Genomic DNA, 25,189 nt, shown 5'->3' with positions numbered 1-25,189 from the left:
ATCTCCAAGTCTATGTCATTATGGTACTTAAACATTTTTTATTTGTACTTTCTTTATCGATGTAACATTTACACTGCATTCTGCTTCGATTTAGTTTATTGTCTCGTGTACCGGGGTACAGTGAAAAGATTTGTCACATGCTAACCAGTCAGCGGAAAGACTATACATGATTACAATCGAGCACAGATAGAGGGTAAAGGGAATAATATTTAGTGCAAGGTAAAGTCCGATTTAAAGATAGTCCGAGGGTCTCCGATGAGGTAGATGGTAGCTCAGGACCGCTCGCTAGTTGTTGATGGGATGTTTCAATTGCCTGATAACAGCTGGGAGGAAACTGTCCCTGAAACTAGAGGTGTGCGTTTTCACACTTCATCCAGGTGCTCCAGGGTTGAACGCAGGGCCAAGGAGATGACACCAGTGTATGTACGGTGTAATTTGTCTGGATTGCAAGCAAACAACGTTTCTCAAGAGAGAATTAGATATAGCTCTTGGGGCTAACTGAGACAAAGCAGGAACGGGATACTGATTTTGGATGATCAGCCATGATCATATTGAATGGTTGAAGGGCCGAATGGCCTCCTACTGCACCTATTTTCTATGATTCTCTGTTTCTCTGCAATGTCAGTATACTGGACAATAATATATCGATACCAACACCAATTTCTGCTCCACCATCACCAGCACCTTTGTGTTGTGTTTAGTTTATTGTCACGTGTACCGAGATACAGTAGTAGCTTTTGTTGCGTGCTAACCAGTCAGCAGAAAGGCAATACGTGATTACAATCCAGCCATTCACAGAGTGAAGATACATGATAAAGGGAATAACATGAATCACGTTAAAGCCAGTTCAAGATAAAGCCAGTAAAGTCCGATCAAAGATATTGATCCCACTGTGGTCGGTGTTTATATTACATTTTATATGTGTATTGTGTTCTTTTCACTTAGTATGGCTGTATGGTAACTCAAATTTCACTGTACTGTAGCTAGTTAAATGATAATAAATGCGAACTTGAACTTGAAGATAGTTCAAGGGTCACTGATGAGGTAGATAGTAGTTCAGGACTGCTCTCTTCTTGTAGTAGGATGGATCAGTTGCTTGATAACAGCTTTGTGACATTACAGCGATGATCCTGTGCTGTATACTGCTCTGTATTCCATGTTTTATCTTTTGAACCGTTCTCCCATATAGGATCTTACCAAAAATCTTACTTGGGCACCTCCTTGAAAAATTCAATCAAATTGATCAGACAGGAACTTCCCATATCAAAGACCATCCCTGATCGATCTCTGCCCCTCCACGAGTTGTTTAATTGCAGGCCCTTAGGATATTTTTCAACAATGTCCCTACTCACCAGCCTTTGGAATTCTCTGCCTCAGAGGGCGGTGGAGGCCGGTTCCCTGGACACTTTCAAGAGAGAGCTAGATAGGGCTCTTGAAGATAGCGGAGTCAGGGGATATGGGGAGAAGGCAGGAATGGGGTACTGATTGGGAATGATCAGCCATGATCACATTGAATGGCGGTGCTGGCTCGAAGGGCCGAATGGCCTACTCCTGCATCTATTGTCTATTTAAATATTCAGCTTAAATCTTCTACCTGTCTCCCATTTGTTGTTCTTCAGTCATCCAGCACCTATTTTGTGGTCAGAGATTGAGATATTTCTCCCTGACCACGACTTTGTAGAAAAAGATGCTGATTTCCCTTTACATTTGACCTGCCAAGCTGCAGCGCCTCACACTAGCCCAGATTAAACTCCAGGGCTATTTGGTGTATTGGATCTGCTATTTCCTTGATGGTAGGGGCCGGAGGCTGGTGATTCACTGTGTCATCTCTTGTCACTGAGTTCAGGAAGCACCACTCACCATTCTCCCTCATTCTGTCTGCTCACCTGCTCTCTATCCTTTATTTTAGAGATACAGCGTGGAAAATGGCCCTTCGGCCCACCGAATCCGTGCCGACCAGCGATCACCCCATACACGAGCACTATCCCACACATTAGGGACAATTTGCAATTATACAGACAGCAATTAACCTACAAACCTGCACTTCTTTGGAGGAAACCAGTGCACCTGGCGAAAACCCACGTGGTCACATGGAGAACATACTTACAAACTCCATACAGACAGCACCCGTAGTCAGGATCGAATCAGGACTTCTGTCGCTGTGAGGCAGCTACTCTACCGCTGCGCCACCGTGCTGCCCTTGCCATCCCCTACAACCCCTTACCATCATTCCTCCCACCTGCTCTCTCTACCCATTTCAGACTTTCTTCCCACATTTATCTCATTCCCCATCAAAGGCAAAGCATTTTCTTTTTACACTATTCAAATAGATTCCATTATTGTGTTACAAAGCGATTAAAACCACAATTAACTCACAATTATTTTTGTAAAGACACTATTAATCACAATTAATGTTAACGACAGTCCTAATTATGTTGGTGATATTTACATAACATGCAACAATGTTCCCATGTTATGAGTGAACAGAGCAAATTATAAAAGTATTTATTTCAGATTTCAGTTTATTAACTGGCTGAAGTTCTGGATATTTTGCCATTATTTATTTGTACCAACATTTTGTGATAATGTTGTACTTGTGAAAGACAGACACAAAATGCTGGAGTGACTCAGCGGGTCAGGCAGCATCTCTGGAGAGAAGGAATGAGTGATGTTTCCGGTCGAGACCCTTCTTCAGACTCGCATTGTACGTGAAAAATGCTTGCAAAACTGTACTGCAGCTGAATCTACACATGAGAAGCAGGGCCCCGACCTGAAACGTCACCAGTTCATTCCCTCCCCAGATGCTGCCTGACCCGCTGAGTTCCTGCAGCACTTGTTGCTTTGCTCAAGATTCCAGCATCTGCAGATTTTTGAGAATTCTATCATTTTGTACTCGACAGGCAAATATCTCATTTTGTTTCCTGTGCGGAAAATTAAAATGCAACTTCAGCAAGGAGCCTTTATCGCGAGGAAGTTGGAGTTTTGTTACAACTGCAAGCGATGTTGGTGAGACCCACACCTAGAAGACCACACGTTGTAATTGAGAGAGGACGGGCTTGAATTACAGGTCAGGCAGTCCAGGTACATGCAAAAGATCTTGGGCAGATTTTTGCAGAGGGATCCATTAACTTTAGGTATACTAGAGTCAAGAGAGTCAAGAGTGTTTTATTGTCATAGGTCCCAGATAGGACAATGAAATTCTTACTTGCTGCAGCACAACACAATATGCAAACATAGTACATGGCGGGAGAAAGAAAAAAAAGTTCAGTGTGTGTATATACACATGCACACATACTCAATAAATAAACAATTGTAACAATACTATTGTTACATGTATCAAGGTACAGTTTAGTTTTCAGGTTAGATAATACTATACAAATCAAGTCAAACTCAAGTATAATAGGTAGGCCAAACGGAAAGATGTGGAGTGCAGAATATAGTTCTCAGCATTGTAATGCAACAGTTCCATAGATAAAGTCCAATGTCCGCAATGGGCTAGAGTGAACTGGACATTGCCGTAGCTTACGGTAGTAATGTTCAGAAGTCTGATAAAAGCCCTGTCCCACGGTACGAGTTCACCCCAAGAGCTCTCCCGTTAAAAAAAAATCAAACTCGTGGTAAGCAGGGAGAATGAACGTAGCGGGTACATCGGAGCTCGGGGATGTCTCTTAGCGGCTCGTAACGCTAACGGCAGGTGCTCGGGAAGACTCGCTAACTGCAGGTAAGCACGGGAAGTCTCGTGAAGATTTTGAAAAATGTCCACGAGAGCCCCGAGTACCGACGAGTGGCCATTACCGTAAATCTCTGAGTTCGAATCAGGGCAAACTCGGGAGAACCCTTGGAATGAACTCGTACCGCGGGACAGGGCTTTAACAGGGCAGAAGCTGTTCGTAAGTTCATCAGTTCATGAGTGATAGGAGCAGAATTAGGCCATTCAGCATATCACGTCCACTCCGCCATTCAATCATGGACCTATCGTTCCCTCTTATCCTCATTTTCTTGCCTACTCTCCATAACCCTTGACACCCGTACTAATCGAGAAATCCTGAGTACAATTTGAGTTTAAAAGAATGAGAGGAGGTCTGATTGATGCGTACAAAATGCTGAGAGGGTTGACTGGGCAAATGCAGAGTGACTGGGGTGATCTAGAACTAGTGGGTAAATACAGACACCAAGTGCTGGAGTAACTCACTTCTTCACACCGAAGAAAGCTCCCAACCCGAAATGTCACCCATCCTTTTCCTCCAGAGATGCAGCCTGACCCACTGAGTTACTCCAGCACTTTGAGTCTGTCTTCGGTATAAACCAGCATCTGCAGTTCCTACCTGCACACTAGTTGGCAATGTTTCAGAATAAGGCATCAGCCCACTAGATACTGAGATGAAGAGGATTTTCTTCACTTAGAGGCTTGTAAATGAGTAGAATATCCGGCTTCCAGAGACACAAGATGCTCAGTTGACGATAATGAAAGTCTCAGTTTGATAGATTTGATGGATTAATGGATATGTGGGTCTGAAGGACGGCCTGACTGTAATCTGGTTGGAATGTGTGGTGAATGTCTATCATCCAGTATGGTCTGATGGAAAGGCGGGCAGGGTTTTTTTTTAAAGCAGAATTAGGCCATTTGGCCCATCTAGTCAAATTCTGCCATTGAATCATGGCTGATCTATATATCATTCTCAACCCCATTCTCCTTCTCCCCATAACCCCTGACACCCGTACTAATCGAGAATTTGTCAATCTCGGCTTTAAAAATATCCATTGACTTCACCTCCACAGCCTCCACAGTCCCACAGATTCACCACCCTCTGACTTGAAGACATTATTCCTCGTCTCCTTCCTAAAGGAACGTCCTGTCATTCTGGGGCTGTGACCTCTGGTCCTGGACTCTCCCGCTGGTGGATACATCCTCTCCACGTCCACTCTATCCAAGCCTTGTTCTCCAGTGTCACCGCGGCAGCGCACTTTGCTGTCACAGGGATTAAAAAAACAATGTTTTCCGAGCTACTCACTCGATGTAGCTGGCAGTGGGAATGTCGCCCACTGATAGATACATCGTGGGAAGCAAGCACAGTACTTCAACACCGCTAACAAGCGCTGCGGGGCAGGGACGAAGCGCAGAAACTGGGTCTCAGTGCGCGGTGTGAGGGTGAGTCTGACACCAGCCCTTTCATCGCTGTATGGAGAAGGGTCTCGACCCGAAACGTCACCTATTCCTTCTCTCCAGAGATGCTGCCTGACCCGCCGAGTCACTCCAGCGTTTCGTGTCTATGTTCTGTGTAAACCAGCATCTGCAGTTCCTTCCTACACATTGCTGTGTGTGTATGTGTGTGTGTGAGAGGGAGGGGGTGGAGAGTGTGAGAGAGAGAGGGGGAGGGAGGGAGGGGGTGGAGAGTGAGAGAGAGGAAGGGAGGGAGAGTGATAGAGAAGGAGAGAGAGTGAGAGTGATAGAGAGGGGGAGGGAGGGGGAGAGAGAGAAACACAGAGGGGGGAGAGAGAGAGGGAGGGAGAGAGAGAGAGAGAGGGGAGAGAGAGAGTGAGGGGAGGGAGGGAGAGAGAGAGAAAGGGGGGGGGGGAGAGGGGGAGTGGGAGAGAGGGGGAGGAATAGAGTGAGAGTGATAGAGGGAGAGGGGGGATGAAGAAGGGGGGGAGAGAGGGAGGGAGGGACAGGGAGAGAGGGTGGGAGGGAGAGGGGGAGGGAAGGAGAGGGGGTGGGAGGGAGAGGGTGGGAGGGAGAGAGGGGGAAAGAGGGAGTATTGGTTAACACACACATATTCACCAACTTCGTCACATATATTAAAAACAACGACCTTAACATCGCGCTATTCTGAAATATGAAGACCTGACCCTCTCCTCTGCAATTTTAGAAGTGCCGCCAGCATGTTTTTTTAAATTATAATAAGGAGATTTGCACACAACCTCCGGTTGAAAACGGTGTCAGCTCGTGAAATAGAGCGGGCGACGGCGCTGTAGCAATTTCACTGGATCCATTCCCGGTGGGAAGTTTGATGTGAGTTCAGCAAAGAGTTAATCGAAGAAAAAAAAAAAACCGCGTTGGGATTTTGGATTGGATTCCACACAAGCCAGGACCATCGCAGGATTTACTGAACGAGCGAGCGAGCGAGGAATGGCGTGTTGTCCCTGCCTGCCTCTGTGACGGGGTTCACCCCAGCCTCGGGGTTCCGCCTTCACCGCCACCCCCTCGTCCCCAGACCCCTTGACAAGGGAGGGGGGCTCCGCTAGCGGGAGGCGAGGCGAGGACCTACCTCTCTCTCGCTCTTTTTCCCCCCTCCGTTTCAGTCGGGCGAGGGGTTGAATCTTGGGGGGGGGGCAGTTTCGGCTACTTGGAGGTGGATTTAAGACGAGAAGTTATCACCAGCAAGGTGCTTGTACGTACACACCTGGCGAAGAGTGGTGTTTGCACGGACGGTGAGTACACCTCTCCTCTCGCCGTGGTCCGCTTTGCTTTCCTGCCATTCCCTGGCATTTTGTGTAGAGAAACATATTTTTTTATGCTTGTAGACAAAAGTGCTGGAGAAACTCAGCGGGTGCAGCAGCATCTATGGAGCGAAGGAAATCCTTCGCTCCATAGATGCTGCTGCACCCGCTGAGTTTCTCCAGCACTTTTGTCTACCTTCGCTTTTCCAGCATCTGCAGTTCCTTCTTAAACATATTGTTTTTCCAATATGGACATGATTGGGGAGAAAAGTTGCCGGTGAATGCTTGACTCCCGGTGAACGATTAGAGAGGAAGTTGCAGTTGCAATGCGATAGAATGGAGTTTGTATGTGACGAATAAAACCGTATTGTATTAGAAACATATAACATAGGTGCAGGAGTAGGCCATTCGGCCCTTCGAGCCTGCACCGCCATTCAATATGATCATGGCTGATCATCCAACGCAGTATCCTGTACCTGCCTTCTCTCCATACCCCCTGATCCCTTTAGCCACAAGGGCCACATCTAACTCCCTCTTAAATATAGAGGGAGTTAGATGTATTGTATTGGATACCAAGCCAGTCGGGCACTGGTGTATAATGACTGTAAATAGCTGCTGTGGGAAGATAAGACTCCAGTCTGCCCGTGAAATTCAACCCTAGCTCAAGATAGAGCCGCTTCCAAGCCCACCTTTGTATGCATGCACTCCCTGCCAATTCTTGACAATTTCCAAAGTGCTGTAGCGTCTTATTCGTCATGGGGAGTCGCCGAGCGAACGCCTCAAGTTCCCAGTCTGAAGAAAGGTCTCGACCTGAAACGTTGCCCATTTCCCTCGCTCCATAGACGCCGCCTCACCCGCTGAGTTTCTCCAGCACTTTTGTCTACCTTTGAAGAAAGGTCTCGACCTGAAACATCGCCTATAAGATCGACTCAGTTTAACTCAGCGGGCCAGGCAGGCAGCATCTCTGGAGAGAAGGAACGGGTGATGTTTCGGGTCGAGACCCTTCTCCAGACTGTAAGGATCGGGGGAGAGGGTGAAACTAGAGGTATGAAAGGTTTGAGAACAAATCATAGCCGGCACCGATGACCAAGGAACGGCGGAGCCCACAATGGTCCATTGTTGGCCGTGGAAGAGGTGACAAGGAAGGGATATATGGATGTGAACCGTGGAAGTGGCAGGACTATTAGAGTGGGGAGGGGGACGGAAGGTCTACTTCTCCACCCCCCCCCCCCCCCGTAGATGCTGCCTGACCCGCCTAGTTCCTCCAGCACTTTTGTCCTTCGCTTAAGATTCCAGCGCTTGCCGTTCCTTGTCTAACCCCAGTCCCAAATGTCAACGGTCGGCCGTCTTCAGTTTGTTTGGCAGCAAATTAAAGCTTCTGGCGAGTGGCGAGCCGCGAAGAGTTGTAATAATAGTATATTAAAACCCCGTGCTCCTATCCCCGCCGGTTAACTCAGCGGCTTCGGCATTTTCCTGAAAGCTTCCGAAGTTTGGTCTTCACCACGACCTCCACTGGAAGGCTCTCGATAATTTTTGTTTTAATGTTTTCTGATCTATTTAAGAAATGTATCAACGGGGACTCTGAGTTGAAATCGCAACAATAAGAACAGAAAGAGAGCCTAAGAACGTGTTGTTGAGAAATGAGTTTAGTTGTGGAATATTACGTTCAGTACTGTCACTTCATCCGTACTGCTTCTTCCAGTGGTCCCTGTGTGATAGGATGAGCGAATGTTCACTGCCATCTCTCTGAAATACAATTGCTTCATTTTGGGTGTGTTGACTGTGAAACTGATAGGGTAGCGTTCTGCTTTGTCGTCTCGTCAAGGCCTCACATCCCCACAAATCTCCATGCCCCCCCCACCCCCAGTTCCCCGTTAGCCCCACCCCCAGTTCCCTGTTAGCCCCACCCCCAGTTCTCTACCTCCACCCCCCAGTTCCCTGTTAGCCCCACCCCCAGCTCTCTGTTAGCCCCACCCCCAGTTCCCTGTTAGCCCCACCCCCAGTTCTCTACCTCCACCCCCAGTTCCCTGTTAGCCCCTCCCCCAGCTCTCTGTTAGCCCCACCCCCAGTTCTCTGTTAGCCCCACCCCCAGTTCCCTGTTAGCCCCTCCCCAGCTCTCTGTTAGCCCCTCCCCCAGTTCTCTGTTAGCCCCACCCCCAGTTCTCTGTTAGCCTCACCCCCAGTTCCCTGTTAGCCCCACCCCCAGTTCTGTTAGCCACCCCCCCCAGTTCCGTTAGCCACCCCCCCCAGTTCCCTGTTAGCCCCACCCCAGTTCTCTGTTAGCCCCGCCCCCAGTTCCCTGTTAGCCCCACCCCCAGTTCTGTTAGCCACCCCCCCCAGTTCCCTGTTAGCCACCCACCCCAGTTCCCTGTTAGCCCCACCCCAGTTCCCTGTTAGCCCCGCCCCCAGTTCACTGTTAGCCCAAAGAAGAAGGGTCTTGACCGGAAACATCACCCATTCCTTCTCTCCAAAGATGCTGCCTGTCCCGCTGAGTTACTCCAGCATTTCGCGCCATCTCCAGTTAGGCTGTGGACCGAGGAGCTTTTTTGTTTAAGTTCATGACCCAAATCACATAACTACCTGAATGTTTAACATATTGTGTAAAAATATTATAGAAATCATACGTGAAACATCGTCAAGATTAAAACCTGCATAGTTTTATAATATGAGGAAAACCTCCAGTATTCCGTGTAGTAATTGTCCAATCAAAGCATGTTTGACATTGAGGTCGGACACCAATGGACCAATCACGCGCTTTGTTTCATGGCCACTAGGCAGCGAGCACTCTGGGAACTTGGCTGCGTCCTCATTACATCAAAACAATAGCGAGGTTTCATGGAATAAAGGTAATGCTAACCTTGCTGATAATTTAGTTTTACAATTGATTTATCTTTGTAAAGTTAATGTATGAACTGCTAAATAAAAATGATAAATAACAAATGTAGGGCCAGTCAGTCAGTCAGAGGTCGGTCAGTCGTCAGTCAGTCGGTAGGTAGGCCGGTGGATGCCGTGAGAGTTTGGTCAGGCCGCCGGGCTGCCGCTGGATGCTGTGAAGGGTCGGTCTGACTGTCGGATCGCCGGTGGGCGCTGCGAGTGCTCAGACGGCTGGTGGGACAGCCCCTTTGCAGTGCCAGAGTCCCGGGTTTGATCCCGACTAGGGATGCTGTCCATACAGAGTTTGTATGTTCTCCGTGTTTCTCTGTGTGCAGGTTTGTAGGTTAATTGACCTGCAAATGCCCCTAGTGTGACTAGTGTGTAGCATAGTACTAGTGTGCAGGTGATCGCTGGTCGGCGCGGACTCGGTGGGCCGAAGGACCTGTTTCCACACTGTATTACTAAACTACTAAAGGGTAGCAAACCTGACGCTGGGTTGTGGACAATGCTACAGGGCTGGATCCTGCCTGTTGCAACAATAGGGAGTCTAAGAGGGCTTTGTCACTTGTGCCAAGCATGGAGATGCTAGTGTTGACGGCAAATTGACTTTGCAAGCTATTTACATGGGGGAATTAGTTTCCCCCACTTCACCCACCCACCCGAAGTCATGTTCAGCAGTAGTTGGTTGTGCGGGCTGACTTCCACACCTATGCAGTGTTCATTGCAACTCACCACCCCACATTTTGTGCATGCCACAGATACCATTTTGGTGTTCTAAGTGTAATTGTAGCATAGAATGCCACCCAAATCAACCTTGCCTTGAAGATTTAGATATGGGAATCCGGATGCCTTTCGCGTTGCCATCTAGTAGGCATGACTGAGGTGTGGTGGGAACAAAATACACAGCGCAAAGCACCATCTTGAAAATCCTGGAGTAACTCAGCGGGCCAGGCAGCATCTCTGGATAAGGTATGGGTGACGTTTCAGGTCGAGACCTTTCTTCAGATGAAGAAGGGTCTCGATCCAAAATGTCACCCATTCCTTCTCTCCATGGATGCTGCCTGTCCCGCTGAGTTACTCCAGCATTTTGTGTCTATCTTCAGTGTAAACGCACATCTGCAGTTCCTTCGTATACAGCTTGAAGATCTTGTTTGATTGCTTTGTTGTACTCCTTGTGTGCTGTGCACTTTGTCAGAAAAAAATCTATAAGAAAGAAATCTGATGTTATTATCTACCCGTATGATCATAAAATATTATTAAACAAATTACTTTGCAAAAAAATCGCTCCTCGGAGGGAACATCCATAACTGATATGTATTGCAAATTGCTAACATTTTGTTGCCAAGAGAATTATTTTCGAATTCCCCTTGAGCACACTAAAACAATTTTAGTAAAATATTACTACAGGTATAAATAATAACAATTTCAAAAAGAAATCGTAGAACAGGATGACACAGAGGATAGTCATTCGGCCCATTGTGTTGGTGCTAGCCCCCTTTGAAGAGCAACTAGCTTCTCTGGTCTTTCGCCACTGTTTATTTTCAATTGAATCAATTTTCTTTTGAACACTGCAATTAATCTGTTTCCATCACGTATCAGGCAGTGCCTTTCAAATACTAATAATCTGTTAGAGGACAATGTCTTTGGTTCTTTGCACAATCAGCTTTGAATCTATCCCCCCCTGGTTATCAGCCTTTCAATTACTGGAAGTAAATTCTCTTTACTTGAAACATCTCCATTAAGTGTCCTCTTTCATCACCTCTCCTCTGAAGACAATGTGCAAAATGTTCGCCTGGGATCCAATCAATTGCACATTTTTTTTTAGCTTCCCCCAAACAGATCCTTCCCAGAGTGTGAGCTCAGGATTGGATGCAATGTTTCATCTGAAGCCCAATTGGTATTTTATGTTAGCTTAGTACAGCTGTTTCTTTACATCCATTTACTATAACCTTTCTATTCGCTTCAGTCACAGGACTGTTGCCTCAACTAAAAAAGACTCATAGTGCTGGAGTAACTAGTAACTCAGCCTCCCCTCTTCCAGCTTCACCCCCCTACCCACTCCCACCAACAATCAGTCCGAAGAAGGGTCCTGACCCATAATGTCACTTATCCTTGTGCAGGAAGGAACTGCAGATGCTGGTTTATACCGAAGATAGCCACAAAATGCTGGAATAACTCAAAAGTGACAGGCAGCATCTCTGGAAGAAGGAATAGGTGACAATTTGGGTCTTCTTCAAACCCTTCTTCAAACTTGTCATTTATCCATATTCTTCAGAGATGCTGCCTGACCCGCTGAGTTACTCCAGCACTTTGTGTCTTTTTTTTGTGGTAAACTAGCATCTGCAGTTCCTTGTTTCTACATTGTTGCCTCTCATGCTAGTTTCGGAAACAGTGCATAGAAGCCTCACTATTCCCGCACCTGTTTAAAGTTGCATGAGTATATTCTGGAAAGATTAATCTTCCTCTCTCCTACTCTCCACACCACTCCTAATTAGACAAAATATTAGAGAGAGAAACAGCAGAGAAACAGGCCCTTCAGCCCACCACAAATGGACACAAAACGCTGGAGTGACTCAGCGGGTCAGGCAGTATCTCTGGAGAATAGGAATAGGAGACCCACGCAGGTCGCAGCGGAGAACATACAAATTCCATACAGGCAGTGCCTGTAGTCAGGATCGAACCCGTGTCTCTGGCGCTGTAAGTCAGCTCTCCATCTCTGGATTACCCTGTAAAGGCATTTTTGTGCAAAGTGAAAATGCTCTGCATGGATGTTAATGCTCCCCTGATCAGATGAAATGTTCAAAATAAGCCTTTAGGTTGTAAAGGCTTATGAAACTGAGCTGATATTTTAATTGAAGTGAGGAAGATTAAGGGTGAACATGTGCCAGGATTTGAGATGGGTAGAGCAGCCCGGATAATATTTATGCAAACATATTGTTAGCTTGAGCAGAGAGTTGCAAACAAGAGTGCATAATTGACAAGGCACTGGCGAGACTGGGGATTGGATTTGGGTTATTTCTGTCATCAGTTGATTGATCAATTGACTCCCAATGGGAGATGCCACAGTACTGGAAATTGGTATCATGTTAAATGAAACTGGGTAACTATCATATTAGGAGCAGGGAAAATTCCAGATGGGGATAATTAATGACTTGGAGTGGAGATGGATGAGGGGTGATTTATGGAGGTGTACAAAATCCTGACAGGAATAGATCGGATAGATGCCTAGTCTCTTGGCCAGAGTTGGGGAATCGGGAACCAGAGAACATAGGTTTAAAGTGAGGGGGGAACGATTTAGTAGGAACCTAGGGGATAACTTTTTCACACAAAGAATGGTGGGTGTATGGAACGAGCAGCCGGAGGAGGTAGTTGAGGCAGGTACTATCGCAATATTTAAGAAATATTTAGACAGGTACATGGATAGGACAGGGTTAGAGGGATATGGGCCAAACACAGGCAGGTGGGACTAGTGTAGATGGGACATTTTGGTCGGTGTCGGCAAGTTGGGCTGAAGGGCCTGTTTGCACGCTGTATGACTGGAAGGAGGTACAATGATTCTGGTATCACTCCTATCCAGGCACCATGTGTGGCAAGACAAGGTCTTAAAGATTAAAATTGGACCAAGTGGAGGCAGATTGCAGAGAAAATGGAGTGAGATGGTATAGGTCAAATTAGTACTAGAGGGCATAGCTTTCAGGGGTGAGGGGCAAGGTTTAAATGAGAAGTACGTGCTAAGTTATTTTTATACAAAGGGTGGTGAGTGCCTGGAACGCATTGTTGCGGAGGTGGTTGAAGCAGATACATTAACGGCATTTAAAATACTTTTGGATGGGTATATAGACATGGAGTGAATGGAGCGATTTGGGTTATGTGCAGGTAAATAAGTGATGGTCATGTTCAGCCCAGACATTGTGGGCCGAAGGGCCTGTTCTCGTGCTGTATTGTTCTATGTTCTGTGAGGAAGGGGGTGGAGAGGAGAAACCAAAATGTAAGGTCTCTGAGGACAAGAGAGAGTAAATAATGCCCCTATCCCACTTAGGAAACCTGAACGGAAACCTCTGGAGACTTTGCGCCCCACCCAAGGTTTCCGTGCGGTTCCCGGAGGTTTTTGTCAGTCTCCCTACCTGCTTCCACTACCTGCAACCTCCGGCAACCACTTGCAACCTCCGGGAACCGCACGGAAACCTTGGGTGGGGCGCAAAGTCTCCAGAGATTTCCGTTCAGATTTCCTAAGTGGGACAGGGGCATAAATAACCAAAGCAATGCTGGTGCAAGGCATCTTGCCCCAATGTTTAGAATATATTATTAAAATCTATAGTAACATTATTATCTTTGTGAAATAAAAGCTGTTTTTTCCAAGAGGATATCAAATATAAATGACACATTCTCTACTGGAGATATAAAGAGTACAAATATTTGCTGTGTCAGGAACGGAGAAAGAGTTTCCAAAGCTTGCATCAATTAAAAGTAAACATATTGGAGGAACAGCACCTCATATTTCGCTTGGGCAGCTTACAACCCAGTGGTATGAATTTGATTTCTCTAGCTTCAAGTAACCCTCGCTTTCCCTCTCTCTCCGTCCCTCCCCCATCCTAGTTCCCACGACTAGTTCGACTGTCCTCCTGATTAAATATTACTGATTGTATGCCTCGTTGTCACCTTCCCCTCAGCTAACAATGAACCATTCAAAGGTACACAAAAAAGCTGGAGAAACTCAGCGGGTATAGCAGCATCTATGGAGCGAAGGAAATAGGCAACTATTCGGGCCAAAACGTTGCCTATTTCCTTCGCTCCATAGATGCTACTGCACCCGCTGAGTTTCTCCAGCTTTTTTGTGTACCTTCGATTTTCCAGCATCTGCAGTTCCTTCTTATACACAATGAACCATTCAATGTTTCCTGATCATCATCGCCTTGTGTGAACGGGTGGGCGATTGACGATCAGTGCGGACATGGTGGGCCAAAGTGTCCGATGAAGGGTCTCGACTTTATGCCCCTGTCCCACTTAGGAAACCTGAACGGAAACCTCTGGAGACTTTGCGCACCACCCAAGGTTTCCGTGCGGTTCCCGGAGGTTGCAGGTGGTTGCCGGAGGTTGCAGGTAGTGGAAGCAGGTAGGGAGACTGACAAAAACCTCCGGGAACCGCACGGAAACCTTGGGTGGGGCGCAAAGTCTCCAGAGGTTTGCGTTCAGGTTTCCTAAGTGGGACAGGGGCATTAAAACGTCACCTATTCCTATCCTCCAGAGATGCTGCCTGACCCGCTGAGTCACTCCAGCGCTTTGTGTCCATGTTTGGTGGGCCGGAGGGCGTGTTTCTCGGCTGTTTCCCTCTCTAATACTTTGTGGAGCCCTTATGTGAATCGTTGGGCTTTAAACTGAAGCAACAATGGGTGAAAAGCTGGGAAATTTGAGAAGATTGCCTGTAGGGGACTAGATTCATGGAAACTCCCTCTTCGTTATATCAAGGAGACCGACTTTAATTATGTAGTGGGTGGAATGTCTGATGCAAATGCCCCCAGCTCCTTGCACCTCGAACCAATAATGCTGATGTATTTAATGGAGGCAACCAGACAGAGTGAGTAAGACGTGCTGAGATTTCCCTCGATCACGTGCAAGATTACATATAGGTCCTCGTGGTGCTCCCCACATTATGTTGGACCACATGCTATTCTATAATGAAAGGACTCGGTTAGCTAATAATTTGCAATCAGTGCGTTGCTGTGAGGATGTTTTTGCCTCTCTTTGTATCCCTGCTACATAAGCAACGGCAATTCTCATATTTGTTTTAGCATATCACGGGCACAGCGGTGGCAGTTATTGCCTAGATCAGCGATCACCCGCAAATTAGTTCTATACTACACACCAGGGACAATTTACAGAAGCCGATTAGCCTACAAACCTGCACGTCTTTGGGAGTGGGGAGGAAACCGGAGCACCTGGAGAAAACCTATGAAGTCACAGGGAGAACGTACAGACAGCACGATAAAATGCGATAAAACGTTATGCATCCCCGGAGGGAAATTGGTCTGCGGACAGTCACAGCACACAAGGTACACGAAAAACATGAAATTAAAAGTGAAAACAAAAAGAAAAAGACAAGCCGTTGTGCACTTCGCCTTCACCGGAACAAATTAACAAACACAGATTTATCCACGGGGCTGAGGATTCTAAAGCTAGAGTGCCCCCCACCCCACCGGGTCTTCCTTTGTTCTCCCACCGTCCCTCACAGTGGTCCCCCCACGCCGGGTCCCCGTTGTCTTCCCCTCCCTCACGCTCATCGACCGCGAGGCTCCCACCACCATCGGGGCTCCAGATGCTGTCGAGGCTCACGCTGCCGCTGAGGCTCCCATCGTCGCCTCCGCTGAGGCTCCTTCGGCACAGGGGAGGCCTGTGGGACGAGTCGGGTCTACCGAGGCTGTTGTTCGGCGGTTGGATCGGGCCCGTGCGGTTCCCCGGGACACTCCCGCAGCCCGCAGTCAGGATCAAACCCAGGTCTCTAGCAACTCTATCATTACCCTGCGCCATTGCCCCGCTACAACCATTCTTTAGGATTCTACGATTACGCGTGTTAATTTCAGGTACAGGAAGATAATTAGTGCCTCTGGATTAATGACACAAGGATCGGGATTAAGGGTCCAACAACACAAATTCAAATCCCAGCATGACAACCATCTTAAATACAGTTAACTAGTTAAATGCAGCAAATACTTAAAATTGCCTTAGTCTGTTATGGAGACAGCATAACTTGTCACTTGGAGGATAAAGCAACTGCAGATGCTGGTTTACAAAACAGATTGCATCTGAAGAAGGGTTCCAACCAAAACATCACCTCTCCATATTCTCCAAAGATGCTGCCTGACCCTCCAGCAGTTTTGGTCTATTTTTAATAAAAGCACAGAATGGTTTGCTAATTTATTGTTGTGGAGGAAATGTGTTCTGCTTATCAGGTCTTTCTCATACATGATTTCCGACACAGTGCAATATGTCTCCACACTGCCTCTGCAATGGCCTACTGAGCGACTCGTGATCCAATAGATATTCTGTGAGGGTCGCAAACTGTTTAGGTAAAGGGGTGTTATTGGTTGTCATAAATTCTAGGAGCAGAATTAGGCCATTCAAGTCTACTCCGCCATTCAATCATGGCTGATCTACCTCCTAACCACATTCTCCTGACCAGACCTGGAGTATTGTCTGCAGTTCTGGTCTCCTAATTTGTGGAAGGACATTCTTGCTATTGAGGGAGTGCAGCATAGGTTCACCAGGTTAATTCCCGGGATGGCGGGACTGTCATATGATGAAAGAATGGAGCGACTGGGCTTGCTTGTATTCACTGGAATTTAGAAGGATGAGAGGACACCTTATAGAACCATGTAAAATTATTCAGGGGTTGGACACGCGAGATGAAGGAAACATGTTCCCGATGTTGGGGGAGTCCAGAACCAGGGGCCACAGTTTAGGAATAAGGGGTAGGCCGTTTAGAACTGAGATGAGGAACAACTTTTTCACATTGTGTATTTGTGGAATTCTCTGCCTCAGAAGGCAGTGGAGGCCGATTCATTGGACGCATTCAAAAGAGACTTTGATAGAGCTCTGAGGGGGAGCGGAATCAAGGGATATGGGGAGAAGGCAGGAACGGGGTACTGATTGTGGATAATCAGCCATGATCACATTGAATCGCGGTGCTGGCTTGAGGCTCCTCCTGCACCTATTGTCTATGTATCTATGTAAACTCTGACACCTGTACTAATCCAGAATCTATCTCTCTCTGCCTTAAAGTTATCCATTAACGACCTCCACAGCCCTCTGTGGCAATGAATTCCACAGATGTACCACCCTTGGTCCTTCGACCAAGAGCCAAGAGTATTTCATTATCACATGCACCATGACTGGAACCAATAAATTCTTGCTTGGTTCAGCTTTACAGGTACATCCTGTGAGTGATAAATAAAAAAATGCATTTTTGGAGAATTGACTCACTGTGTCGTATCTGTATGCACAAAGGGATTGGAAACACTAGCTTTTCGTTCAGATCCTTCAGGGCGGCATGGTGGTGCAGCGGTAGAGTTGCTGCCTCACAACGCCAGGGACGCAGCTTTCATCCTGACCACGGAGTTTTTACCTTCTCACCGTGACCACATGGGTTTTCTCCGGGTGCTTCAGTTTCCTCCCACACTCCAAAGGCGTACAGGTCAATTGGCTTCAGTAAAATTTGTAAATTGGCCCCATGTAGGTGTGTAGGATAGTGCTAGTGTACGGGGGTGATTGCTGGTCGGTGCGGACTCGGTGGGCCGAAGGTCCTGTTTCCGTGCTGCATCTCTAAAGCCATAGCACATACAAGTACAGTTGCCATATTTTTGCGCACTTACGAAAAGAAAAAGTCCAAAGTCCTTAGTCTGGTCTCCATGCTGGATGTACTCGAGCCCCCAATACGGATAAGCCCAGGTAGTAATAAGAAGGGTCTGAGGATGGGTCTCGACCAGAAACGTCACCCACTTTTTCCCTCCAGAGATGCTGCGCGTCCCGTTGAGTTGCTCCAGCATTTTGTGTCCATCTTCAGTGTAAACCAGCATCTGCAGTTCCTTCCTACACATTTTGTCTGCTCTACTGCAAAATCTCAAGGTATGCCCTCTTCTCCCCATCGAGTCTGAAGAAGGGTCTCGACCCAAAACATCGCCCATTCCTTCTCTCCAGAGGCTGTCTGACCCGCTGAGTTACACCAGCGTTTTGTGTCTATCTTTAGTGATGAACTAAGCCAGGTAGTTAGTGTGGCATCTTGCCAGATGCAATTGGGCTTCTATTTCTATTTCCCATTATGAATGCTTCTTCAGAAACACCGTCTATTGACCATCTCAGATCAAGAATGTGCTGGGTTAATGCAAACCTATCCATTTTGTCCCAGTCACAGTTGCACAGACCATGGATCAGAGCCTTTCCAACACAATGGCAATGGGTGCGTTCTGATCAAATGCTCAACTTGCAAGTCTCTCAATTCAGCGAAACGATTTCTGCTGAGCATATTAATCATCCTGATCTTCTACAAGATAAAGAAACTCGCACAATATATATTACTTTTACATCCCTCCAGAATTAAAATAATCACGTTTGCCAAATAGTTCAGCACAAAACAAAAATTGGTGGGAAAAACATCAGAACTGATCCGCAGTTAGTTAAGTGAAGCCAAGTTTATTGACATATGCACCAAAGATACTAGAGCGGAGTATCTTTGATATGCACAATGCAGTGAGGTACAGATACAATGGAAATCTTGCTTGCAGCAGCATCACAGGGCCACATGCAGACACCACATAAAAAGCTAACGTACATGGTTAAGAAAGTCTGCGAACAAGACGTTGCTGAAAACCATTGTCAGGCAGCACAGTGGCGCAGCTGTTAGAGCTGCTGCCTCACAGTGCCAGAGACCCGGGTTTGATCCTGACCTTGAGCGCTGTCCGTGTGGTGTTGGCGCGCAATTGGTTTCCTACTGGTGCTCCGGTTTCATCACAGTTACGCTGTCCTACGCACTCAGGACAATTTACAATTTTACCAAAGCCAATTGACCTGCAGACCTGCACGTTTTTGTGGTGTGGGAGGAAACCGGAGCACCCGGGGAAAAGTCACACGGTCACGGGGAGAACGTGCAAACTCTGCGAGGACAGCACCCGTGGTCGGGATCGAACCTGGGTCTCTGGCGCTGTAAGGCAGCAACTCTACCGCTGCGCCACCGTGCTGCCGCTGATTGTTTCCAACATGTTCTGATTTTAATTTGGGAGTTGGCACTTCTTCTTCTTCTTCTTCTTGCATATGGGGTGCACAGCCTAAAGTTGTAGGACAACTTGTTTTATTTGATCTTATTTGATTGTGCAAGCCAAGTTGATTGCATTCGTCGAAACCACGTGAAGGTTGCAATCTCCCACCCCGGAGTTGGCACCAACGGAGGCAACTCTCCCTCCCACCAACCCTGCAGCTTTTGTTTTCTTTCCTTTTCAGCTCCGACGAAGGGTCTACAACTTCAACTCTGTTACTCTTTCTGCAAAAGTGGCCTGGCCGCTGACTGTTTCCGCAGTGTCTATTTTTGTCTCGTACGAGGGTAGATTATGTCTTTGGTTTACCTCTTTGAGGTGCTTCTCAATGTTACACTGGAGGGGCCGGCTGGGTTTCTGTGCCTAAGTCCGACTGAAGGAAGGATTGAATGAATGTACACAAAAATGCTGGAGAAACTCAGCGGGTGCAGCGGCATCTATGGAGCGAAGGAGATAGGCAACGTTTCGGGCCCGAAACGTTGCCTATCTCCTTCGCTCCATAGATGCTGCTGCACCCGCTGAGTTTCTCCTGCATTTTTGTGTACCTTCGATTTTCCAGCATCTGCAGTTCCTTCTTAAACAAGATTGAATGAATGATATGTATTATCAAATGGGACATGTCACGGTGAAAATCTTTGTTTTGCACACCGATCAAGGCAGCACGGTGACAGAGCAGTAGAGTTACGGCCTTGTGGGCCTGTCCCACTTACCCGACTTTTTAGGCGACTACAGGAGACCATGTGGTCGCCACATGTTCACCGGAGGTTGCCGGGGTGTCGCCTGCATGGTGGTGCGTAGTTCCCGCATTCTCGTAACTAGTCGCGGCTTCATTATGGTCGCCGCTGATTTTTCAACATGTTGAAAAACTTGCGGTGACCAGAATTTTGACACCATGGAGAGTAGCGAGAATTCTCGTGGCGTAGGTGCAGTGATAGTGGGTCGCCAGGAGGTCGTAGGTTGTCATAGGTTGCCGCCGGTGCTGACCGATGAATTTCATTGGCTCATTGGGGAAAAAAAACGTAAACAGAAGTTTGCAGAACCGGCGGTAATGTTGATGTCCGCCGAACTTCACAGCCATGTATCTCTGGCTTCTTAAAAGTTGTCTCCACTCCTTCTCCCCCCCCATCCCCCCCCCCCCCCTCTTTTGGACCAGAGACCCTGGTTCGATCCTGACTATGGGCGCTGTCTGTCTGGAGTTTGCACGTTCTCCCCGTGACCTGCGTGGGTTTTCTCCGAGATCTTCGGTTTCCTCCCACCCTCCAAAGACGCACACGCTTGCAGGTTAATTGGCTTGGTGTATGTGTAAATTGGCCCGAGTGTGTGTAGGACAGTGTAAGTGTGCGGGGATCGCTGGTCGGTGGGCCAAAGAGCCTGTTTCCGTGCTGTATCTCTAAACTAAACTACATAGAAAGTATGTGAAGAGTCGCCACGTATTGGGCTCCAACACGGGTACAAAGTGTTCAATGTGGTCCCCAACGCTCCCTCCTCCTTCCCTCTTTGTTTTCTCGGTGGTGCGACCTTGTCCGATGTCCGGCACCCACTGCCGACCCATCCTCGGCTACCTGCCTGCCTGCCTGCTGCCGGGACCTCTCTTGTATTGCTCTGCGGCACTCACCGGGAGCTTCCATACCGTCCGTGCTGTCACTGTTGCTACGTTAAACTTTTTTGAACGGATGCAGTCCGAAGAAGGGTCTCGACCCGAAATGTTGCCCATTCCTTCTACCCAGAGATGCTGCCTGTCCCGCCAAGTTACCCCAGCATTCAGTTTCCACCCCTGTGCATAACATTATGACCTTGTTCCTTCAGGTACGTGCAGTGTGCCAGAGAAATACACCAGGGTCACTCTATGAAATAAGTGATTACACACAGTTTCCCCTTTGTCTGAACCCAGCCAGTTGAACTTCACTGATAGACCGCTGTTTTGTGAGTGCGTTAATGAGCTGTTAGGTCATCCTTGAGTTGTGCGTTAATCATTTACTTCCCAAACTGTTGGCTGAATTCTTGTGTTCTTAAGTCACTTATTGTCAAGAGACGGCTACTGATTAAAAGGTAGGGCTGTGACCTCCAGAGACGGAACACGTGAGTGGGCAAGGTTAGTTTCAGATTCGAGAGGTTTGAGAGAAAACCGAAGGGGTTATTTATCGACAATAGACAGCAAAATACCATCACATTTCTCAGCGGGACAGGCGGCATCTCCAGAGAGAAGGAAGGTGTGACGTTTTGGGTCGAGACCCTTCTTCAGACTGAGAGTCAGGGGAGAGGGAAGTTAGAGATATGAAAAGATGCAAAGAACAAATGTATGAAAAGTACAAATCAAAGCCAGCAGCAATAATCAAGAAACGGCGGAGCCCACAATGGTCCATTGTTGGCTGTGGAAAATGTGGTAACGAGGGGACACGAGCAGTGAAACTAAGGACAACAATGAAACTAGTCAGACGACCAGGGTGGGGGGAGAGACGGAGAGGGAGGGGATGCAAGGAATACTTGAAATTAGAGAAATCAATATCCATGTCCCTGGTTTGTAAACTGCCCAAGCAAAATATGAGATGATCATATAGATGAATATAAAATCATGGGAAGAATAGATTGGGTAGACACAGAGTCTCTTGCCCAGAGTAGGTTAATCGAGAACCAGAGGACATAGATTTAAGGGGAAGGAGGAAAGATTTAATAGGAATCCAAGGGGTAACTTTTTCACACAAAGGGTGGTGGGTGTATGGAACGAGCTGCCAGAGGAGGAAGTTGAGTCTGGGACTATTGCAAAGTTTAAAAAAACATTTAGACAGGTACATAGATAGGACAGGTTTTGAGGGATATGGACCAAATGGTGGTAGGTGTGACTAGTGTAGATGGGACATGTTGGCCGGTGTGGGCAAGCTGGGCCATAGGGCCTGTTTCCACACTGTATGACTCTATGAGTTGCTGGCTGCTGTATGTTGTGACCTTTGCACCCATCAGAGTGAGCCTTGGCTTAATATTTAATTTGAGAGCAGGCACCTGCTATCAGTGCAGCTTTCTCATGGTGCCACGTGAGGTGTCTTGTTCTTGTTCTTGGTTCTTGATCCTCCAAAATATTCCAAATGGAATTTAAACTGGAGGTGGTGGAGGGAGGACTTAAGCCAGAAAGGGTTATTGGGAAGAAAGAGCTACTTTAAATTTAGTTGCATCTGGTTGGGTAACTATAGTTGGGTGGAGATTAGTCCATGCTTTAATTGTGCGGGGGAAGAACGAATTGCTGTACACATCTGTCTTTGTAGCTGGGGTCACAAATTGGATCGAATGCCCTCGTCTGCTCCTAATAGGTTTGGGTTTGTTGTAGGTCTTGTAATCTATGTCGAGCTGACCATTTAACATTTTGTAAAAACAGGTCAAACGGTGAGCTTCACGTCTGTCTTGGAGAGGGTTCCACCCCAGAGAATTCAGAAGTTTGGTGACACTCGCTTCTCTCTCATAGGTGTTAGTAACAAATCGAGCTGCCTGTCTTTGGACACGTTCGATGGAAGAAATGTTTTTATTTGTGTATGGGTCCCATGCTGCAACTGCGTAGTCCAAATGTTATTTCAGCCTCACTTGCTGGAGTACGACTTGAACCTGGGTCTTCTGAGTTTGTGAAAATGTAGCCGCACAGACTGGAAATATAAAAGATAAACAGAAAATGCTGGAGTTACTCAGCAGGTCAGGCCACAGCAGTGGGAGGAGAAACAGAGTTAACGTTTCAGGTTGAAATATTAACCAAAATATTTGCTCTGGTTTCCTTCCCACAGATGCGGCTTGGTCTTCATAATTTGTGACAGCTCCTGCTGTCTGAGCTGGGGGTGGAATGTGGGAAGGCAAGGGGTCGCTATGTGCTCCCTCAGTATGAAAGGATGAGCCATATCATTAGACTTTAGAGATACAAGCACGGATACTTTAGCCCACCGAGTCCGCGCCGACCAGCGATCACCTCATACACTGACATCATCCCATGCACTAGGGACGATTTACAGTTTACAGAAACCAATTAACCCGCAAAAACCCGCACCTTTTTGGAGCGTGGGAGGAAACCAGAGCACCCGAAGAAAACCCACGTGGTCACAGGGAGGACACACAAACTCCTTACAGGCAGCACCCGTAGTCAGGATCGAACCTGGGTCTCTGGTGCCGTAACGCAGCAACAGTTGCGGCACGGTGGCGCAGCGGTAGAGTTACAACGCCAGGGACCCAGGTTAGATCCTGACCACAGGTGCTGTCTGTACGGAGTTTGTACATTCTCCCTGTGACTGCCGTGGGTTTTGTTCCGGGTGCTCCGGTTTCCTCCCACACTGCAAAGACTTGCACTTTGTAGGTTAAATTGCTTTAGTAAAAAATGTAGATTGTCCCTAGTGCACGGGATAGTTCTAGTGTACGGGGATCGCTGTTCGTTGAAAAACCATAGAAACATAGACACAGAAAATAGATGCAGTTGTAGGCCATTCGGCCCTCCGAGCCAGCACCGCCATTCAATATAATCATGGCTGATCATCCAAAATCAGTACCCCGTTACTGCTTTCTCCCCATATTCCTTGACAGCCCTAAGAGCTACAATTTCCCACTGGGTGGGCCGATGGGCCTGTTTGCGCGTCAGACCCTGAGAGCATTTGATAAAATGTGTAGAAGGATGCTTTAGCTGAGTGTAAACCTAGTTCTAGACTAGACTAGATAGGTGAAGTGTTCGGTTTATTCTGTTCATTCCTGCTTATTGCTGTTTCTGATTCTGATTCATTCCAACAAACAAAATGCATATTTTGTTAGGTAACCATGGTTTTCTTTAATGTAGCTGATTACTGCTCTTGGCAAATTGAAAGTGTACCAGCGAGCTCCTATGTTAATATTTGCAGATCTCCCACACAGTCAAAGCTGAAAAATCCTAAAATTAGGCAAAGAATGAATGTCAACAGGTTAGTTATTATTAACTGTTGCGGGGCTGTGGACAAGGTCATTTCTCCAGCCGTTGAGAGGATTGCCAATCTGTGTTCTATCCTTCCTCTGATAAGACAGAGGCACACAACTGGGTTGGCACAGTGGCGCAGCGGTAGAGTTGCTGCTTCACAGCGCCGGAGACCCGGGTTTGATCCTGACTACGGGTGCTGTCTGTACAGAGTTTGTACCTTCTCCCTGTGACCTGCGCTGTTTTTCTCTGGTTTCTTCCCTCCAGGTTTGTAGGTTAATTGGCTATGGTAAAATAGTAAACAGTCCCTAGTGTGTGTAGGATAGTGTTAGTGAACGAACATTAGACTTTAGACATACAACATTAGCCTCACAGCGCCAGAGACCCAGGTTCGATCCCGACCACGGGTGCTGTCTGTACGGAGTTTGTACGTTCTCCCCGTGACCCGCATGGGTTTTCTCCGGCATCTCCGGTTTCCTCCCACACTCCAAAGACGTACAGGTTTGTAGGTTAATTGGTATATAAAGGGCATGTCCCACTTGGGCATAATTTGCACTTCACGTAGATGGCGCGCAAAGGTTTTGTACATCCCAAAATTCTAGGACGCCACGCGCGTCCGCGCGTCACTGCCTACGTCACCACGCACCATGCACGTGTATCGCGCACCATGCGCACATCACGTTCATGGCACGACACGTGCATCGCACGTAAATAATGTTGAGTAAACTACGTGCAAATGATGCCCTAGTGGGACAGCCATTAAGTGTAAATTGTCCCTACTGTGTGTATTGAAAGTAGGCATGCAGGTGCAGCAGGCAGTGAAGAAAGCGAATGGTATGTTAGCTTTCATAGCAAAAGGATTTGAGTATAGGAGCAGGGAGGTTCTACTGCAGTTGTACAGGGTCTTGGTGAGACCACACCTGGAGTATTGCGTACAGTTTTGGTCTCCAAATCTGAGGAAGGACATTATTGCCATAGAGGGAGTGCAGAGAAGGTTCACCAGACTGATTCCTGGGATGTCAGGACTGTCTTATGAAGAAAGACTGGATAGACTTGGTTTATACTCTCTAGAATTTAGGAGATTGAGAGGGGATCTTATAGAAACTTATAAAATTCTTAAGGGGTTGGACAGGCTAGATACAGGAAGATTGCTCCCGATGTTGGGGAAGTC

The 25,189-nt window shown here is 47.2% G+C and overlaps 1 protein-coding gene and 1 long non-coding RNA gene across 3 annotated transcripts in view; one reads left to right on the top strand and one right to left on the bottom strand.

Annotated features, from left to right (window-relative positions):
- shank2 (SH3 and multiple ankyrin repeat domains 2) overlaps positions 1-25,189 on the top strand; it is a 624,608-nt gene that overhangs the window by 19,870 nt on the left and 579,549 nt on the right. The window contains exon 1 of one of the 2 annotated variants that reach the window (XM_033038735.1): positions 5,954-6,429. The exons of the other annotated variant lie outside the window; for it this stretch is intronic. The gene's annotated coding sequence lies outside the window, so the exon portion shown is untranslated. Of the gene's footprint in view, positions 1-5,953; positions 6,430-25,189 lie in introns of those variants that run through there. 2 annotated transcript variants of the gene reach the window in all.
- Positions 63-17,019, bottom strand: LOC116984553. Its single transcript, XR_004415063.1, has 3 exons — positions 16,819-17,019; positions 3,580-3,587; positions 63-73 (listed from the first exon to the last, which is right to left on the bottom strand). It is a non-coding gene; the product is annotated as an uncharacterized LOC116984553 (long non-coding RNA).

Source organism: Amblyraja radiata, chromosome 20 (assembly GCF_010909765.2).
Source record: "Amblyraja radiata isolate CabotCenter1 chromosome 20, sAmbRad1.1.pri, whole genome shotgun sequence".
NCBI classification, from domain to species: domain Eukaryota; kingdom Metazoa; phylum Chordata; class Chondrichthyes; order Rajiformes; family Rajidae; genus Amblyraja; species Amblyraja radiata.
This window is presented reverse-complemented; position numbering and strand designations above follow the sequence as displayed.